The sequence below is a fragment of the Ptychodera flava genome, chromosome 6 (assembly GCF_041260155.1).
Source record: "Ptychodera flava strain L36383 chromosome 6, AS_Pfla_20210202, whole genome shotgun sequence".
In the NCBI taxonomy this organism is placed as follows: Eukaryota; Metazoa; Hemichordata; class Enteropneusta; family Ptychoderidae; genus Ptychodera; species Ptychodera flava.
The window spans coordinates 35,699,198-35,711,421 of record NC_091933.1 but is presented as its reverse complement, the minus strand read 5'-3'; the positions used below and the strand labels follow the sequence as shown (position 1 = coordinate 35,711,421).

Below are 12,224 nucleotides of genomic sequence, written 5' to 3'. Positions count from 1 at the left end.
TCGTTGTGAGAGCAGATGCTAAGATATGAGTGTGAAGTTTTTCCAAAAGTCACCTTTTTATCTGAAAAAAAGTTTTAACTACAAGTATCGCCCTCGACGGAAGAAAACACGTCGGGTACCCCAAAAGTTTTCCCTCAAAGTCATCGGCAATTATAATTTTCGGCAAATTTTCGACAAATACTAGCCAGAAATCATGTTTTATGACAGTAATGAAAATGTGATGAATTTTCAGGCTTGAAAACAATCAGCTTTATTAATTTAATATTCTTTGCTCGTCGTCTGCTTTTTTGGCTTGTCGTGGCTGAGATTTTCACTCATGTATTATGCATTAAACATACCAAAATTTATAGCCTTTGCTTTTCATCTATTTTCACCTAAAGGATAAAATATTACTGTCAACCTCACACAGTGATCGGTTTTTGATATAGCGAATAAGAAACCCAGGCTTACTTAAGCTTATCAAGTGGAGAATGAATTCCCGCCAAAACCCTGATCTTCTGTAAAATCATAGTGTCAGCTGGTGACCTGACTTAATCCGCACTGCCTTGAGAGGTAAACTGTAAGGGATTTACCAGGGTTGCTTATGTACAGGCCGACTGTCACATAGGCATTTATGAAAGAGAAGATCTGCCTCACTCATGAAAGCGACGGGAAGGTTTCACTTTTCAGTATGCTTATTCAGCTGTGAAAAAAAATAATCACTTCGCCGACTTCCACAGTGCTTGATAAGGCGAGCCGTCCTCTTAGTGATAAGGCAACATGAAAATCACCCAGAATGATGCTTCCATGGCTATGCTACTAGCTGAACGCATCCAGGATATGTCAAAAATTTCCTAAAGAAGTTATAATTAGTGTCCGTTACTGCCATTTACCAGGTAGTCTCTTCTATTGAAAAAAGGAGAGAAAAAGAAAATCGGTTTCTATCATTGGCTGAATGCTTGATATTTTAAGCCAAAGAGAAAAAAAAACTTATGCAACCAGACGGATGTAAAATGATAAGAAATGTAATGGCCTAAGATTTTTTCAAACCTTTTACTTAGATTTGCGCAGGGTATCAAAATGTTTGCATTAATTTGAGAGTCCGGATTGCCGCTCTAGATTTCTCTAAATTTGGGGACGATTCGGTTTGGTCTGATATCATTCTGTTACCTGGGGCGATCTAACTGCAAAATACCACCGTGATTGTATTCCCTTCACTAAAATTAGCAGAAAATATCCATAGGCATGCCACAAGAGAAGACATCCTAACAACTCAAACCCTTATTCGTGATTTCTCTACCATATTCCACGTTGAGCCATATCTATTCGGTTATCGACGCCTGACACAAAAACGTTTTAAAATGTCAACAATGTTTAAGTCGACAGCGTCAGCAATTTTCCCACTGTTAACGATCTGATCTCGTGCAATAGAGTTATTAACCTTAGTGTGGTGAGTTTGTGTGTGCTTGAGCGTCGTATATCGGTTGTAAGCATTTGCTATAAGGTGCGGTGTCAAAACTTTTTAAAGTTGGGCTTAAAAGTTATTTGGTCACCATGGATGTTAGGCATGTTTATTTACAATATATGAGTAGCACTGCGCTATATTTAGGGTGGCCCTCAAGTGAAAATCATTAATTGCTTGTTGTACATGCAGATGACGACAAGAACATTTTACACGCTGCACGTTAAGATACCATATTAACAGGATTGATATTAGTAATGTGCGTTTCAACTTGTTATTTGTGAAAAAAGGAAAAGAAATGTCAATGGTTAGCGAATCGGAAAAGATCATCACATTGTTATTTAATGATTATTAAATTCGGTCTTTTTGACGTTGCTCTGCTCATCGATACACGTGTGAAATGGACAACATGAGTTCTGAATGGTGACATGAAACGCATCGGATTCCTTCTGTACAGTATTTGGCGCTAGTCAGTTGATCCTGTCACTGTCTGTGACTCTTCTCACGTGCATGAACATCACGCTTCTGGTCTAGTGGCGCAAAGATCTGTCATATAACCTCTTCGCCAGACAGGTGCAGCCAACGAACAATGCACTTTTAAAAAGGTCCTTACTATGATAAGATATATTGTGCATGACAAATAATGTGAACTTACTAATTTTAAGTCTAGAGGGTAATTAATTCGCTGTTCATAATTTGCCCTCCCACAGAAAATTTTTCGACACCCTCCCACACTCAAACTTCATTTTTACCCACTCCCCACTTATTTTTGCCTGTTTCCCCTCCCCACTGTGAATTTTTGAAGCTCCCTCGCCCTGTAGCGAAAAAAAACTTGCCAATTTCCCCTGCCCTGGAAACAATTCCCCTCAAAAAGTTTTTCGCCAAGCCCTGTCCCCAGGAAAAGCAACCGATATCCGCCCTGCCCTACAAAAAAACCCAAAATTTACTCCCCTACCACCTAAAAACATGTCCCCTGCCCTAGCAAAATTAAAATTTCCCCTGCCCTCAAAAATTGCTCCTGGAATAGCTTTTTCGATGAATAGCTCCGTTGGCTGCACCTGGCCAGACTTAGATTTCTCCTCAATGTGACAGACACAGGCGGCTACCACCTGTAACTTTCTCAGTACACAAGCGGTCGAATGTCAAAGACGTCACAGTAGATCGGAGACCACATTTGATACTGGTTTGCCATGGGTGGGATAACACGTACACAATCCATTCTATGACCAGTGGCACGTGATGTCAGTGACATAATTCTGTGACGTCTTCCCTGAGAATGGCGTAAAGCCCGGCGCAACACCACAGTATTCTACGATATGGAGATAATCCGTAACATTACACTCGCATCACTAACGTAAAGCCTGAGTAATGTTTCACTTCACGGATTACAGTCTGGATTTTAGCAGAGTCACTTGAAAGAAGAAGACGAAAACCAGACGAAATGTCTCGAACGAAAATGCGTCGTGTATATTTTATCTGGTAATGTAATGTATAGCATGCAACAAGTAGAATATGAGTAAAATTCATTCTGCACAAATCCCCTTGCAAAGATATGCCTTTATGTGTCCAAATTTACTTTCATCAAGTTAAAATTTTCTCTCATGTTTGCATTCTTCAGCAAAGTTTGCCACCGGGCTTTTATTGCAACGGCCATTCGAACGTGTAGCCGACTAAAAGTCAAGTTTTTTTTTTAACGCTCTTTTAACCTATGTATCAATTCTTTCATGATACACCCGTAATAGCCATACCCAAATGTATGCCTTGAGTTCATGAGGTCAGGTCAACCTCTGCCTCTTTCAGGTCGATGTTGATGATCTTCTCTCATATGGACATTGAAGCCCTGTGATTGGTCAACAAGCCAGCATAGTTCCAAAGGAGGTCGTCAAATTTAGGGAAACAAATTGGCGTGAGAACAGATAAGGGCAGCACGTAATTATGAATCAAACCACATTAAGTTATTATCCTCATTTGTAAAATGAGTTTGATGACACACACACGTTTCAATAATATATGTTGAGACGCTTTAAAAAATGGGAGTTGAGAGCATTATAGATGACCCGAGCCACCTCCTTAAAGATGATCTAAAGACACCCGGAGGAACCATCAACGATTATGACAAACTCAATTTTTAATCCTCAACTCGAGAGAAACAATGAAAAATGTATTTCAGACTCATGTTTACGAGTTTATGCCTTCGTTATGGTCAGCTAACTGACAATCTAGCAAATCACGGGACCTCGATATCAAGCCTCGGAAAGATTAATCAATACTCTAGGGTTATTTTTACTTAGCTTGAACTGGCTGTGCAACTAACGTTTTCAAGTGAAGTGCGTAATCTTTCTTCATTCGCGTCGGAGGTGTTTGACTACTGTTTGATAAATTTGCACAGATCGTGCAGTAAGTGGTCTATCGCAACTTTTATTTGACTTCACAGTCGCCGTGTGCGGGGATTGAGGCGTTGGTTAGAGTAGTTTGACCCTATCTGTATCGATCTGTTGATTCAACTGTCATTTGCAATACATCAATTACCATTCTCCGCTACCCGTGTCATTGTGTCAATGAAGTGTGGCTATTAGCGCGAGTAAAACTAATTATCCCTAACTGCTGGCTTACGATGTCGGAATCCTTAAAATACCCATCCTGCTCACGGTGAGTCACCGTAACCATGGATACATTCACGTTCCTCTTTTCACGTCCTTTCGTCTGATTTGCGCACGCTCCGAGATGGACTAGTGCTTTAACTGTACCCATCGATTTCACAGTGACTACCGTACCGACCCCAGGATGTTATAGTTTACAGATGCTCTTCGAAATGTTTCACAAATAACATCGTTTCCATGAAAATCAGAACGGCTTATCACCGATGCGTCTAAGGGCCGTAAGTTTCTCAACCTGTTGTGATAATTGTTTTCTTTGCATTTGCTCTATGCGTAGTTAAGCGTACATTATTTGATGTGCATCTACGTAAAACAAGGATAACACATTTTTCGAACATGCTTTTCTAAAAGTCTTCCGCTCCCAGTGTTGGTCGAACTCGCTGTATATTTGGCAGTATATTTGGCAAATATACTGTGGCATTTTCTTATTTGCCAGCAGCGTTGTACGACCTTGGATAACGTTGCCGAACTTTCGATCGCAGGCAACAGTGATAACATATAGGACTGCATCCCTGGTAAAAGTAATGACATCCTCGATTAGTGTGAAAATGTTTGCTTCGAACAGTTAAAGGTACACGGTCACCGTAAATTTGCAAATTCCATATATGGTAAAGGGAGCGGGGCTTAGCGTACGTACCGTCAACTGATTGTTGTCAAGGATGCCATTTTCTTCACTGCGAAGTTCATATGTTTTCGTCGATACGATGGACCATGGACGTAACCAACAGTCGTCTATAGCCCTATTTGGTGCAATTGAAGCCGTTACGATGGAAGTAATTGAAGGGGTAACAGTGTGTGACCTAACTGTCGCAGAAACCCAGTCTACTTGATCAACTATTTTGATCAACTATTACTGCACTATGTAACAGTTGAACTACGTAAAAAGACAGCATTGCTTGTCAAGCTGTTTTTTATTCTGTTTTCATATCAACTGAATCTCGTCTATAGCGAGATAGATGTGCCGGTTACGTATGGTATAGCCTTACTCCGATATCATCTGCCATTGATGGCCTTGTTTCGTATGTAACAACGCCACTAGAGCTGCCCGTGGAGGTAGCACTCTAATAATTATGGAAAGTGAAACGACTGACTTTGAGGTACTAGGTGCGTCATAACTCTAAATGCGGTGACTCATCTCAAATCCTCTCTCCGTCTTAAAGATTAAACAGTGATGCCGTTGGACAGGACCACGAGATGCCATTTCATATCGCGAATGCACCGAGGGCTAGAACACAGTATCAGCTCGCTCATTCTTAGCATCGATGAGGTTCTGTTGACCTGGTTAAGAAGTTGACGCAAGCTAAGAAACAATACACCGCAGCTTTTAGCCATTTAACATGAAATATTCGGTATAGTTGCGGTACCATGCGTCATTGTCAGTGAACTTGTACAGGCAAGAATATTTAATTTCACCGTGAATGACAGTGTGAAATGTAATCGTATAATTGCTTTATCGGATCAAACGAATAGACCTAAATCACTTAGATGTAAGAGGCTGTGCAAACCCTTAAATTGAAATCGCATTATCAAAGGAACGAGATTTCGATAGGGAGAGTTCGAGTTATTTGTTGATCGTCATAGACACAGAGCGAGATGTTTCCACGTTTCCTGTAAAAAGAAAATACCCTCTCAGAGAGGGAGATGATAGCAATGGGATAGGAAAGGGATGTGTAATTATTAATAAAATCAGTTCCCCACTCTGGACAGGTGGCAAGATTTCAAATGTTGCTCATACTTCGGCCCGGGATAGTCGCTGCTTAATCTATCGACTCAAAATGTTAATTTTAGCGAAAACGAGACGAATTGATTACGTCGATTCGCTATTAATATTTATCCATTATAATACTGATAGAAAGTCACTTACATGGGTACAGTAAGTTTTAAACTTACCAATATCACAGAGTAATATCAGACAGAGTAGCAACAGCTATTGTTTAAGGCGTGAAGCGGTTACGTAAGCAATCCATGTTTGCCTCGCCTCACGAAGCTCTTGGCTCTCTTTTCCGAAGAGTGCCGACCATGCACCCTTCGGTAATTTTCGGATTTTCACCAATTGTTAAGCGAAAGTATGTTCGACAAAGCTTGTGTTGTTGCTGTCGTGTGGTGCTGATCGGAATTGATGTGCTGGCGAAAACGGGAGTGTTTCGAGCTTCAGGAAAGTGGGTTTTACCGTTTTAAAAATTCCTCTTATATTTTTATGAATATATAATGAGTGTGTTTGAACCAAATTTGAAAGTCTTTTATCGATACTGTCTGGTTTTACTCAATGGTTTACGGTCAGTCATACCGTCTTTTACACGTGCGCCAAGAAAGGACATGTTTATGAAACTGCTGGCGTGTTATGTTTTGATGGGGTGAGGCAGTGTTTCTGCCTGAGAGCTCACAAAGTAACTATGGTTGCTACGCGACTGGCAGTACGATGCCATCTCGTCGTATGTTTCGCATAATCTCGTGTAATATCAACCACAAACCAAGCCTCCAAAAAGTTTAACCACCTTGTAAGCTCATTTTAATATGAAAAGCCAATAGTCTACCGAGACGACCATGGAACAAAAGGCATGCAAGTGTTGCCACTCTGTCTATGATACTCTGTGCCAATATTAAAAAGATAACCTGAAAAGCACGAGGCATTGGATAGAATAAAACACTTCGATATCTTTCCAAATAATTCGGTGCTAATACGAGACATCAACGTCTGTCCAGTGAAATACTAGTACTGCATTCTTTGTCCACCTGCAATTAACATTTATGTCGTAACAATGGGTTAGAATTTCGCCTTTACGAAAATGTGGACCCCCCTTTTCGGTTATGGCGGACAATAAATACCATGCTCTTGCTTTGATATTAAAACCCTGCGTTATAAGATGCCCTGTCCACAAAACCCTACCCATTGTCTAACGGAAATCATACTGTCACGCAGTCCTCAGACAGTACCAACCCAGTGGGTTGGTGCTGCTGTAGATTCAAACACGCGCATGCATGCAGCTGTTCTGTAAGATCATCGCGAATCTCACAATGCTATCGCCACCTGGCCTAAACATCTCAATAATCTGCAGCATCGTATATCATTTCAACTTGGTGACATTACGTATCGCGAAAAATGAAAGGACATGTTTGAATTATGTCCTCCTTTTAATCTTAATTGACATCACCATATGACCTACAAGGTTTGATCACAATGTAAAACAAGATATTTGTGACAAAGCAAAGAGGGTTGCCTTTGACCACAGTGGCTTATTATATGTTTTCTACCAACTCCATGCGACGGGGCCTTTGTAAGACAACGGAGTCAAACTAGGGGAATGACGTTTTACAAGTGACCGTCTTCCCTCCTTAAACGACAAGACTACCAGAAACTGTTCATCTCATTGTGAAATATTGTAAAGCAACAGTGCTACTCAGTAGTGTCGTCTGCGCATTTATGCTCAACGGTTTGAGCGATCTCGTTCAAAATTGTTTATCACGTGGGTATCGAGATCATTACAAGACGCTACATAAAGACACTTTTGAAATGCTAATTATCACCAATGAACCTAGAAATCAACATTTTTGTAAGTTTTGGCGTTTAATGACTCAAAATCAGAGTCTTTGTCAGCATTTGTCTGATGATTTGCATTTCTGACGTCGTCAATTTATTTCGTTGTAAACGTAAAGATGGTTGAATGTTAATTTTGCGTAATGGCCGCTTTTAATTTTTGTCGTTCGGTTCAACGTAATAAAATGTAAATTCTGATAGCCTGAAAGTTTTTATAACCATGGAAGGAGTTACACAAAAAAGTGGAGCGTTACGACCCATTAAGGGCAAAGTGCTCTCTCGGTGCATTTAATGTTCGGTATTCAAAGTTTTATTGACAAACTCACAAAACATTGGCAGAGTACGATTAGCCAGGCGTCCAATCTTGAAATGAGAATGATATTTATAACGTTTATATGTTCCCCCTGCGTCTACTTTGGTGCGGATTTTTCAATTCATCGCCAACAAGCTTACAATTTTCCCTTCAACTGTGTGGCTTCAATAATTGAAAAGCTGGTACTTCAATTATGCAAGTGCTCGTATTTGGCGGAGATAGATCTCGCAGAAATTCCAGCCGAAATTCCGCCGAAGGGAAGTCGTGGATTGTTACATGTTCGATTCTCCGAGGAGCCACCATATCTCATTCCTGCTACACGAAATTCTGCAAAACCTTGCAAATAAGCCCCTTGTCGGAGTATCTAAGGCCAAATTGTGCTCGCAAGCTCTTCTGCTATGAAGTAGAGGAACTGTCACGTACGCAAGCCGTATCCTAGTTCCATACACATGATCTCTAAATGTGAAACAATATACTCCCCTGTAGAAAGTATCGCCGATATTTCTGTCTTAGTAATTAGAGGTTATTACCCGATATCGCCTGTTGCTGTGTCGTATCAGCATGAATGTCATTTGTGCTGCGTCAGACACTCGACTCCGTCTCGTGTCTGACGCAGCACGATATTACACGAATGCTGATACGATGCATGGCACTGGCGATATTGGGTAATAACCGATTTATCATATACTTATGCAATCTTTTATTTTAAGGCTTCATTTTTATTTCGCTTGCACATAAATATGTAAACATGGGTGTAAACAGGCTTTATTCATAAACAACATGTATGCGGTGTCTTCGCAGACGTCAACACCACCGATAGATCCTTCATACCTCAATGAACGGTTACACCATAAGAAAAGATACCGGGACTTTAAAAGATAGTTGCACGGGAAAATCTTTTTATGGTGCAATCGTTACCGGTCAAAAGCTCCCCTCTGCTTTAAATCTCTCCCTATTTCGATAGTAACACGGAGCGGAGAGAGGCGGCCATTTTTGTGGTTCACATTGTCATATCAACAGGTGTCGCATGTGACATTGCTGTCACGCCAAGCGCCCAGTACCTGTTCGGAGGTAGACTGTGCAGTGCGAACAGTAGAATATTTGCTACAGCTTGTCTAAACATTACAAGAACTTTAATGGAATAACCACGGTATAACATTACAAGATTCAACTCCCTCCTTTAAGCCATTCAAAGTTTTGTCGGCAACATCGCATCGTTGACGGAGAGCGGCAGACATTTTGTTTGTATACTTTGTTTAAATATAATTTGCAATGTAGTTCGGGAACACACCAAAACTTGTGACGTTTTTCGTGTATATTCCGACGTTTACCGTAAAATATCACGGCTGATTTTTGACGGTAAAAGTCATCAGGATGGGGCGCTATGTGCATGGGTATATGATATTGATAGAATATCGATCTTTGTCTATGTAAGCTTACAAATCTTTGCTTTGTAAAAACACATCGCCAGAGTTCTGAACGTTTATTTGAATTAATGAAGCTGTCGGTTGTTAAACTTAATATCCTTAACCCTTCCAAAGCTCTTACCTATTATAATATACGACAAGCATCTTAAGAGATGAGACAGAACTCCTTAAAATCAGAAGATAAGAACTATTGTCTTTTTTCAGTGTTTTTGTGTGTTCCAACTCCAGCTTCTCGGTTTACCTCGTTTAGTCCGCTGAATTACATCGTACTTAGCAACTTAATACGTTGTGTACACGTTATTTTTTGACAAGAATTTTCGATCATTTATCAGTAATTACAATGCATACACCGTCTGTGATGAAAGATAAGTGGTGGGAAAGGAAATGCTTGCAGGTAGTATACCACATATGGTAATATACGGAAGAGAAAAAATAAAATAAATTTTCACAAGATACAGTAACTGTTACTTTCCCTTTAAAGTATCACTTGTTGCGCATACAGGCATTGTTGGTAGGAATATATTTCATATATATATATATATATATAATATATATATTGATAGAGAGCTAGGTAGAGAGCTAGATGGATTGATAGAACCATACATACATACATACATACATACATACATACATACATACATACATACATACATACATACATACATACATACATACATACATACATACATACATACATACATACATACATACATACATACATACATACATACATACATACATACATACATACAATAGACTTTCCATTTACAATAAAATAAGAATCAGTGTAATAATATTCTCTCTGCTCCCAGCTGTTATTGATTGACTTCTCATTTGCATGCCGTGAAATATGCATTAACTCGCTCCGGTATGATAGGCGCATCGGCAGCAGACGGCCACTGAACTGAAAGTTCAGACTCTGTCTCCCCAGTATACTGTCGGTGAAATTGAAAAGAAATGATCCAGTGAAAATTACGGTTTTATTTAGAATTGATGATATCGAGATCTAGTTTTCAGAATATATAAATTCTATTTCTCAATGTCCCCTGCGAGTTTTCATGTGACATTTAATACCACGAGCAATAGATAGATTGTTAGCCGCGGGAAGTCAAATGTACCATAAATTGTCAGCCAATAACACATTTTACAAGACATATGTACGAGGAAAATTACATTTAAACAAGAAAGGATTACTTTTTAAGTTTCTCTCCGATGAAAATAATCAGTTTACAAAGGTATTGACTTCACATTTACTCCAGCAATTCAACGACTATGGGGAAAAAACACGTAGCGGGTTAACGTTTCGAGCGCGTAGGAATACCGGCAACATTTGAATGAAGTAGAATCGTACACCACCAGTCAAAAATCCAATAGATTGCCACAAACTCAAATCACTGCACTTTCCTCCTCATTTTTCGTCCTACCATACACGGTCTAGGTACACAGACAGCTCTCAGTGGTGCTAAATACTTGTTGCCATCAGGAAAATGCGAGAAAACCTAGCGCAACAGTTATGACAAGAACGGCAGAATCCTCTATCCAGGGCGACGATACATCTAAACCTCGCGTGATGCCGAGACACTATTACCGGAATTTTATTAAAATAGTGGAACAAGCGTAAAATAGTGGAACAAGCGAAACGACCCTGCTCCACTATCTTGATTATTCCGTAAACATTTCATATAGCAACCTCATCCCCTATCACTCGTTATCACCGTCTTCTATTGTCACAACCCCGGTCCTCACTGAGCAAAACCGTTGTGAATATGGCGTGTCTGCATTTATATAGCTCTTTTATGATTTTCCTGAGGGCTATTCAGCTGTCAGTTTATGGCATCTAGCTTAATATGCCCATCAATGGAAGTCCCAGAGCGTGAAACGCATAAAGCATGTTATCTGGTCATGATAAAAGCACATCGGTACCTAAAAAGCGAGACGATTTCTAACACAAGGATCACCGGATCACTAGCATCGATATGCAACTCTTTATGTTGACACACGACGAAGAGACATGCGAGCATGCTGTTATTCTTTAAAATACTTCCTTTTGAATTGTATCGCACAAAGTATAGACCGGTATTATTTTTGTTTAGTTTCATTTCTGACCATATAAAGATTTTGTACATATATAAGAATTTCCATTGTTATAGAAAACGTCTTTTCCCAGAGATGTGCTCTAGAAGTTAGTTTTTTCATTAGTAGCACGACTCGGATATGCCACTTCATTAGAAATCTGCATATGAGAAAAAATAGCCATATCTTTTAATTATTCACCCTCTTGCTTTGTAATCAACACAGCACATTATGAAGTGGCAAAAAATTCAAGCACAGTATAATGCCTAAAAGCTTTCGGTCGCGGGTAAACCGATTCTTCGTCTTCACAGACTATTACGGTTTCTGGTAGTCACAATCCTGACCATTTCTGCGTAATGTTCCAAACTCCGTGATATCATAGAATTCATACTGCCATTTTTCCCTTTGCCGGATCAGCGTGGGAGCTGAGAAACAACGCCTCTTTGATTTGTCGCTTTTTTCTCTCATCTTTTTACGGTCTATGCCGACGAAATTTCCCTGACACTAACACTCTGCTTAATGGTACATTATGAATGTATGCAAAACTGTCTTTCAAATGGACATTCCTCAAGCCCCAGCCACTGTCACCGGGCAATATTGCTTCATTTAAACGTAATTCATCAAAATTCTCTCAGAAACGACGTCTGCATCAATTCGAACGATGATCGATCATTGAATTTGTCAAATTTAATTTATCAATACCGATCTTTGTCAGTAAAAACATAACACTATTAATTCGACCACAAAAAAGTTCGACGACAATATTCGAGGAAATGAT

The 12,224-nt window shown here is 39.7% G+C and overlaps 1 protein-coding gene across 7 annotated transcripts in view; it reads left to right on the top strand.

Moving 5' to 3' along the window:
* LOC139135616 (uncharacterized) overlaps positions 1–12,224 on the top strand; it is a 97,972-nt gene that overhangs the window by 43,885 nt on the left and 41,863 nt on the right. The window contains exon 1 of one of the 7 annotated variants that reach the window (XM_070703104.1): positions 4,200–4,319. The exons of the other annotated variants lie outside the window; for them this stretch is intronic. The gene's annotated coding sequence lies outside the window, so the exon portion shown is untranslated. Of the gene's footprint in view, positions 1–4,199; positions 4,320–12,224 lie in introns of those variants that run through there. 7 annotated transcript variants of the gene reach the window in all.